Source organism: Monodelphis domestica, chromosome 4 (assembly GCF_027887165.1).
Source record: "Monodelphis domestica isolate mMonDom1 chromosome 4, mMonDom1.pri, whole genome shotgun sequence".
Classification (NCBI taxonomy): domain Eukaryota; kingdom Metazoa; phylum Chordata; class Mammalia; order Didelphimorphia; family Didelphidae; genus Monodelphis; species Monodelphis domestica.
Window position 1 is genome coordinate 172,044,806 of NC_077230.1, and position 9,205 is coordinate 172,054,010.

Genomic DNA, 9,205 nt, shown 5'->3' on the forward strand with positions numbered 1-9,205 from the left:
TCACTCACCCTGAAAGGAGTGATTTTCATGATAAATCAGTTAATTTCAAATAGTATTTACTAAACACCTACTATGTGCCAGATACTGTCCTAGGCACTGGAGATAAAGATAAAAATGAAATGAAAATATCTCTCCCTTCCAGAAGCTTATATTCTATGCTTAAGTAAAAACAAAACATAAATAAAAGAAATATCAAGCAATTTGGTGGACCATAGGGGTGACACTCACAACTGTGTAAATAAAGAAAGAGATTGTATAGGAGGTGGCTTGGGTTATAAAAGGCCAAGATGAAAATAAAATGAATTTAAAACTTAGAGGAAAGTTCATACAAAGCCAAGAAGTTGGAGGTGTAGATTGTTTTATATTGAAGGACCAGCAAATAGGGTAATTTGACTAGAAAGAAGAATGTGTGAAAGGGCAGAGTGTGTAATAAACTTAGAAAGGTAGACTTTAACTAATTTTCTAAATCAGAAGACCCTTCCTTTCTTCTCTCTCAGGGTTTTAAAAATCTCCTGCCCTGGGACTGAGGCTTCATGCTACCAGTCTTTGATTTAATTTACTCTTTTAGAAAATGCAGTTACTAGGATCAGCGATCTAGAGCTGAAAGGGATTTCTGAAACTATCTAATCTGGCCCTCTCAGTTTACCAATGAAGAACCTGAAGACCAGGGAAGGGCCCTTGTCCAAGGCCTCACAGATAATAATCATGAGAGACAGAATCATGATTCCAGAAAACTAACTCCAGAATGAAGTCTCTTTCCAATGTAAAGGCTGCTCTAGGCTTATCAGCTGCATTTTTTTTCTTTTTTTCCCCCTTTCTTTACATGGAACTATATAACACTAACTCCTTTCATGTTATAAAATAACACTTGCATTGTGTGTCTACCTAGTCATATGATCATTTTTTTCCAACTTGCTCTATTAAACAAGAATGAATAAAAAATATGATATAAATACAAGTTGCTGGCACAATAGGTGTTCTCTGTGAGATCACTTTCATGTCTACGAATCTCTAGAAACTGAGAAAATGTACTTTCAAAGTACTTATCTTGTAATGTCAAATCTCCCTTGCTCAGTTTGTAAGTCCACACCTTTTCCTACTGAGATATGTTTGCACCACCTTACTAACAAAGTCTGGGCCTCACTCCCACAGCAGAAATAAATATGGTTACAAAGGAAATTGGAAGTTTGAGCCCAGTGTCCATACACCGTGCATTTTGCTAAGGAAAATTCTCCCAGAAAATAAATGAAGATAATCATTTGAGGTTATCAGTTTAAATATTTTGAATTAGCTTTATTTGACAAAAAATAAGCTCAAGGTAGACTAAAAGACTCAGAGAGGCATATGAATATGTATGTATATGTATATATAAACATGTTTCTATGTGCAAATAATTTATATGCATTGTATAAGCACATATATGTATACATGCATACATTTATAGGAATCCTTTTCACAAGAATGGTATATACATTTGTTTTTATACATAAACAATATCCATGTATATCTATTTATATCAATGGACATATGCAAATACATAAAATCGGAATCCTTTCTTTCCCAAGAATGGCAGTCCATTTTAAAGCATGTTATTTCTTGACATTACTTCTCATCCTTTGGCACATTATGGGAAGGTTGCATCAAAAGGCATTTTGCATTGGACAAATAATCTTACAAACAGTTTCTATCATTGCCCTCCTACTAGTCATGCTCCCCAACTGTCTCTACTAGGGTGAGCTCAAATTAAAAAAAAAATGTCCCATATCTCCTATCCTGCCCTTCTCTTCCTCATCATGTACATCCTTTGAAGTTACACCTAATCCTGAGGCATCCATTTATCTAAGATTTTCTGGGGACAGAACGTACTAAGTGCCTGAGAAATCCTGTCCCTGATCTATAATGATCTTTGAGAAAATCTCATCCTACCTCATGTTGGAAAGCATCTTCAGTTCTCCTCTATAGTCAGCTAAGGAGGTTCTGAGTAGCATGGTGGACCACATGCTGAACATAGAAAGAAAGAGTTCAAATCTGGCAAGCCAATTAATCTCTCTGAGTCTCAGTTTCCTCATCTGTCTTCAATGAAATAATATATGAAATGTGCTTTATAAGTCTCAATAAGATGTCAAATTTTATTATTTACAATGTATTTTTTTCTATATAGGTCCACATGGGCTTTTCAGAAGCCTTGCACATCTATAAAATAAAAAAAGAAATAACAATCAATAATTACAATGGATCTTTAAGAGGTTTTCTTTATATTAATAACCTAAACAGGCAGCTAGATAGTTCAGTAGATTGAGAACCAGACCTAGAAATGGGAGGTCCTACATTCAAATGTGACCTCAGACAATTCTTAGCTGTGTGACCATGGACAAGTCACATAACCTGCATTGCTTAGCCATTAACTCTCTCTTTTGCCTTGGAGCCAATATACAGGATTAATTCTAAGATGAAAGGTAAGAGTTTTAAAAAAAAATAATAATAATAACCTTAGATGACTCAAAGGACAATGGTAAGGCATATGGTGGACATGAGTGGGTCATGATATAGTACAGAGCAAGAATTATCTAGGAGAAGCAAAGGCAATGTGGTAGAGAGGATATAAGGCTGTACTTGGAATCAGGAAGACCTAAGGTTCCAACCTTAGGCTAGATGGGTGACCTTGAGCAAATAATTTAAACCTCTTTGTGCCTTTCTTTGGATGCAGTGTTGGGCACATAGTAGGTGCCTAATACCTGTTTGTTTCCTGACGGACAGGAAGAAAAGATGGTCAAGGAGAGCAAGGAATAAACAATGAACAATTTATGTGCCCTCTGAGAATGAGAGGAAAACTCCCTGTGGGTGATTTATGGGAGGACATGAAAAGGATGTACAGAAATGGATGAGTTGTAACTTTCCTCTTTGAAGGGAATACCCATATTGATGAGATCATAGAAGCACTGGACTATTGGAGGAGCCCTAATTTCTCATAAGGGTGAGGCAGAGTTTTGGGGTTTTTTTAAGTTTCCTGAAATGAAATGAAGATAAATGAAAAAAAAAATGTCACAATCATCAATATAAGATTTTCTTTTTGAGCAGACCTTTGTAAGGACACATGTCTCCCAGTAAGGTTACTTTAACTGCAAGGGTAAACACATGCACTCAGTTCTACCAGTACATGTAATGAGATGCTATTCCAGTATCATTTTTCTTTAATAGAGTATTCAGCAACCAGGGTTCTCAAAGCTAATTCTCTAAAGAAGCGTTACTAGATATAGGGCATGTATGAATCATGTGTACATAACAGAGGAAGAAAGCAGAGAGGGAGATAAAGTCACAGGCATAAACATACCTTTCAATTTCTCAGCAAAGTCTGTATACTTGAATCAGAAGTCCAGATCACCACCAGTGACATATTATCTGTTGCTTATGTCTCAATAATGATGATGGAAACTAGGAAGGAAATGATACATTCTTTGGGTGATTAAATCAGTCTAAACATTCTACTCTCGTGATTCATAGAAGCATGAGTAAGGATGCTATATTCTTAGCCTCATCTCTGTCCTGCTAATTTTCTTTAGCTTCATTATTTTTTTTCCTTGCTGGTATCTCTGACCCCTCTTTTGCTTCCCCCCATCATCTGTCTCTCTTTTTTCTTCTAATTAGGCCACTTCTTTTTCTCTGTCCTCCTTGCTCCAGGTATACTTGCTATCACCCCTTTTCCACATTATCTTTTTCTAAGCACAATGCCAATGCCATTTTTTCTTGTGATTTGTGAAACTCTTTCTTTCCTCTGTCCCTGCCCAGGCCTCCTACCCCCTGCCTAAGCTTTTCCTTTTTCCTCTATTATCCAATATGCTCTCTGTTATATTTCTAGCCCTTAAAGTTCACAGAGCTTGTGGGAAAAGAAAACGACAGCTGTGGTGAAACAACAGAGGTTTATCCAAAACTACCTCTGGTTATTCGGCTCTCCTTTACCATTTTGTCCCAAAACAATAGTTTAATTACACACATCATGAAAACTGCAAAAATCATGAAAAATCCAGAGGGAAATGTACTTGTGAAAATCTGTTTGCCATCAGTTTTAGTCCCCTCCCTCTTTGCCCCCACAACACCACCAATAATAAAACAGTATGTCTGTTTACTTTTTTTTTAATTCTCTTACAAGGAAGCTAGACCAAAAAGCTGTCTTTCATCTATTGATAATGAACTCTCCATGGCAATATGACTTGACACACGTACCACCTTCAAATGTAAATGATTTTGATAAGAACGAACATTTAATTTTAATGGGATGCTTTCAGTGGTATGCCGAACACTGGGGAAGGGGACAGAGTGCTTTACTCCAGAGCTGGTAGTGACAAGAAGAGAATCTCTTGGGTTGAAGATTTTCCCTAAGGAAATCTCTGGAATAATATAGCCAGTTTAGTTTTCCTCTCTCTACCTACAGCTTAGATGTGTGACAATTTTAAGGCCATTAACTTTGCCAACGTTGTTATATGTTGTGTTTTTTTTTTCTGGAAAATCTTTTCATGTTTATTCCTTGTGCTTTGGGCTTCATGTAGAATCTTTTTGCCTGCTCTATATACACAATATGCCAGGTGAATTTGTGTCCCGATTGATCAGTATTTTTCCATATCACCAAGTGGATACTTGTTACATGATTTGAAAATTATGTAGGTATATGTATGTGTATATAGAAATATATTTTGAGAGTCTTAATAAGAGAACTGTTCATTACAAATGTAATTGAATCCTTTTTTTCATCTTTCATTTCTATTTTGCAATGTATTTACAATCTGTCTGTCAAGCTTCCAGATCTATAGAGGAAAACAAACTACATTTCTGAACTACTTGTAGAAATAACAATAAAAAAAAAAGAAATATGCATTCAGGAAATCTAAAAAAATATATACCAATGATTAAAGCAAAACCAAATGAAGTCCTTATGGGATACAACCAAAAGTCCACTGCACAGAGACAGTTATTTAGATTAACCATCATAACAACTTCCTTTTCCCAAACAATAGCCTTTAGTCTTACAAGGAAAATGGAAAGCAATAAATGTGCATTATTATATAAAACATAGACATAGATATAAGTTAAATAGACCATTAGGAAATTGAAGGAGGAATGAATAAAATGAAAAAGAAATGAGAGAAAAAAAGGAAAAAAAATTAAAGCAGAGAAGAACCGGGCTTTAATTAACATTGAGATATAGTCATGAATATAGTATGGATACAAATCTATCCTCTAAGAATCTTTTAAAGAGAAATACTGCTGTGATAAGAGAAATAGGTGCATTAACACTGACTGGCTTTTGAATAGTGATATTTTGCCCTCCAAAGTTCTGCAGAAATTATCCTGTACCAGTAATATTTAATTGTAGCATAAAAATTAAACACCATTTACTTGATATAAAATAGGGATAGTATGTAAATTAAGTAAGTTTCAATTCATGTCTTCTTACTCACATCTGTTGGCAGTTTAAATAGTTTTAGTGTCATTAATTGTTATAAAAGTGCAAGATTTGCTGTATGCTTGCCACTTAGGACCAAAGGCACAAAAGTCTAATTGAACTAAGTAATTAGTAATTTGTCATTTCCTATTGTCAGCAATTACTTTCCATTAGAAATCCTCACTGAAAATTCTAATTTGAAGTGAGGTTTGCATTTTATTGCTGTCCATCCAAATTAGTTTAAAATTGACAGCTACATTTTCATTTGAAAATTTAAAGATATTAAATATGCTTGAAGAAACTGAAGCATATTCTATCCCACATAAGCCTGTGGCAGGGGGGAAGGAGGGGAAGGAGGAGGGGGAAGTGTATGTATATGGGTATTAATATATACATACATACATACATGGCCACTCAGGAGGAAAGAAGGGAAAAAAACCAACAGAGTATTCCTTTTCTTTCTCCAAATGGGAGTTGCACAAATATCACATAACCAGAGATGCTTTTAAATCTCCAGCTTTCTGAATTTTACATTTGCACGCAGACCTCCAAGTACAGAACCCACCTTCACACAGATGGGGAAGGAAACCACACCGTTATGCTTCTTTCGAGGGTTCCAAGCCCCCATTGGGATTTGGCTGTTGGGTCGTTTTTCATTTGTTCTTTCTTCATGCTCCATTGGCCAATCAGCATGGTCCCTTCCCTTAAATCCCAAGTGCAGTATGAGGCAACCTTAATGGTGAGGGAAACAGTTTGTCTGAGCCTTTAGAAACACACAGTGCTGATTAAGTGATGATGAAGAAATGATTTATAACTAAGATGGTTCCACTAAACTTCTCTAAAATAAAGGCAGCCACTGGTGGGGCAGATTTAGGCCAAGGCGCTTTTTGTTAAAATCCAAGCATCGTGTGTTTGTACAAGTTCTAAGCTAAATGTTCTCTGCCTGTTAAAACCTAACATGCCTGCTCTCACAGAATAGTCTTCCATTTCTTTAATAAATTTGTCAGGGATCTGGTCCCTGGTTATTAAAATTAATGACACAGGAGCAGAAAAACATGGGGTATTCTTCCTTACCACCACCCAGTCCACCCCAATCTTCCTAGAAGCCTAGAACTGTCAACCAATAGATCTTTAAACCAAATGCTTTATTTAAAAAAAAAATTTAGAAAAGAATGTCTAGAGTAACAAAAACACAAGGTCTCCAATAGCCTTCACATAACTTGTTATGGGGGAAACAACCTTGATATATCTAATATGAGAAGAGCTAACAAAGTCCATTTTAAAAGAGATTTGATTTATTCATCTAGAGACTTAAAAATCTATTAGAGGGCAAAAGATAATGAAATTGCACAACTACATGTCTAATAATTCAATAATTATTAAAGGAGACATTGAATGTATCTGTACATTAATTGAAATAATATAGTATACTAACATTTTTCTATTTTCTAATTTATGTAAAGTTCTAATTGACTTGTAACACAGCCAGTAGTGATAGATTGCTCTATTGCATAAAAATATGCATTTTTTAAAAGGCACAAACACAATAGCTATATATTTTGATAGCACGTTTTATCTGAAAATTCATTTTACTAACTGGCTAGTGTAGATCATGGCTGTGTAGTGTTTTATTTTAAGTGGGAATTAATTAATGCTAATTTATAACCAAAGTCCTCTGAGATGTCTTATATCTATGAGAACATTTTGAGGCAGAATATCCAAACATCTTCATGATTTTTCTGTGTAATAACAAATGGTTTTGCAAATTTTTAAAATTCAAAAGGATGGTTTAAAGAAGAAAAACATAGGCTCATCCTATCCTCCTTCAGGTAGTGGATAGTGATCTGTATAGGGCCAGAGAGGACATTGCTGGATCCTCTATACTAAAAAAGCAAAGCCAAACAAAACATGCCCAACCAAATCAGAGGCTCACTGAAAATCTGAGATCAAAATGATCCACCAGACATTTTAACTGTGTCTCAAGCCTGAAGAAATCTCACCGCATCGAAATCAAATTTCTCCTTATGTTGGTACAAGTTTGCAGTCACAGTAGTGTTTCCAGGGAACTAACAATTATTGACACTGTAGATTATCTCTACTCTATGTTTATCCTCTTTCAATAGATTCAACTTGCCTCTGCTCCAGATACCTTGCAGGGAAGAAAAATATGCAGTTCTTATGTAAAACCTCTTATTCAGCCCCTTCTCCAATTGTGCATGATTGCCAATAAGGCACTACACAGAGCAGAGAATTAAATTAAAAGTTCAATAAACACTGATCAATATGCTTGTAAATACCAAGTCTATAAAATGATCTTCTCTTTAAATGTAGTTATACAACAGGTACATGTTATGTGTATTTGAATTCAGTTGATTGTTTGTTGTTGTTGTTTTTTTTTTAATCTAGTTAGATCCGCTTCCATTAAAAAAAAAAAAAAGTGTCAGAACCCTCGAAGCAGCGCCTGGGAAGAAGTCTGAAAGAGCAGGCTGTCTTCTTAAACTGTTGCTGCCTTCTGGTTTAACATTAGCTCACCAGCCGCTGAATAAAGAAGTCATCTCTGTCTAAGATGTAAATAAATCACAAGCCTCAGTTACTTTACCACTAGCTGTTTGTCATTCAGGAAAATAATGGTTAATCAATGACTAATCAATGAAGATGTGTAACGTATTAGTTTGCAGTCCTTCATCATCCTATTTTCTTCAATTGCCTGGGGGTTTGTGTTCAGTACTTACAGAATCGATTACAATTGAGAGTGATCATTCAGCTCGTGTTGAGAGCTGTCAGCTGCACTTTCTGCTCTGATGTTTTACTCTTCAGTTTAATATGAGATGCTAATATTTAGCTGCATCTGACAAACTGGAATCCATGGTGGAACATTTTATGAGAAGTGCTTAAGTAACTAATTGTATCACTACATGTCACTTGATGAAACTAAACTTTTCCTGACTTCACAATAATCATAAGCATTACTGGCTTGCTGGGGAAAATTAAAGGAAAATAGCTGCCTGCTTGAGTCTGATCATGCCTGTAGGGAAGGTCTAAGAAAGGCAACTACCAATGATGCCTTTATAAATAACTACAGAGAGGGGAAACAGATCAGTCTTCGATTTCCATATAAACAACACTCTCTGAGATGGGGACCCGGGTGCCAGTGTGTATTTGCTCCCTAACGCCATTAAGGAAAGTTGGTCCTACCGCCTTTTGACACATTTATTTCAAGAAGCAACCTTTTTGGCAATGCACGTTTTGATTCCAAAGAAATGCTAATTGCCTGACAAGCCTGTTTTTCTCTTGGTGTGTAAAAATGTGTCACCAACCTAGACATTCTGAAGAAAGACTGGGGGAGCAGAGAGAAGGGGGGGGGAGAGTAGTTGGGGGAGAAGAGGCTACCATTAAAAAATAATTATCAATTTATAGGGTTATTTACTTAAATTATTATTTTGTCATTTGTTTTGAAAGTTGGTGTCGGCAGCATTCATACAGGATGAAGCAAGGAGCTAATAATGATTAAAGCATTTCATTAGATAAATATTAAGAGCTTCACGATATTGATTAAAAGAAAGTTTAGGCTGTCTCCATCAGTTTCAGTTCCAACAGCACCCTCTTGTGCCCATGACTGCCGAGTTCTTGGGAAAGGAGAATAGCATTTGCATGCAGCTGCTGCTCACTGACACTTACTTTATAGGCAATATTAAGAAACTTAGAAAAAGTAAATCCATCACCAGAAGTGACCCAAATGTCCCTTTTAAACTTAGAAATGTTTTAATT

The 9,205-nt window shown here is 35.7% G+C and overlaps 1 long non-coding RNA gene across 1 annotated transcript; it reads right to left on the bottom strand.

The window, feature by feature from the left end:
* Positions 1-1,205: 1,205 nt before the first annotated feature.
* Positions 1,206-6,280, bottom strand: LOC103105284 (uncharacterized). Its single transcript, XR_467563.3, has 3 exons — positions 6,003-6,280; positions 3,332-3,432; positions 1,206-2,193 (listed from the first exon to the last, which is right to left on the bottom strand). It is a non-coding gene; the product is annotated as an uncharacterized LOC103105284 (long non-coding RNA).
* Between the last annotated feature and the right edge of the window lie 2,925 nt (positions 6,281-9,205).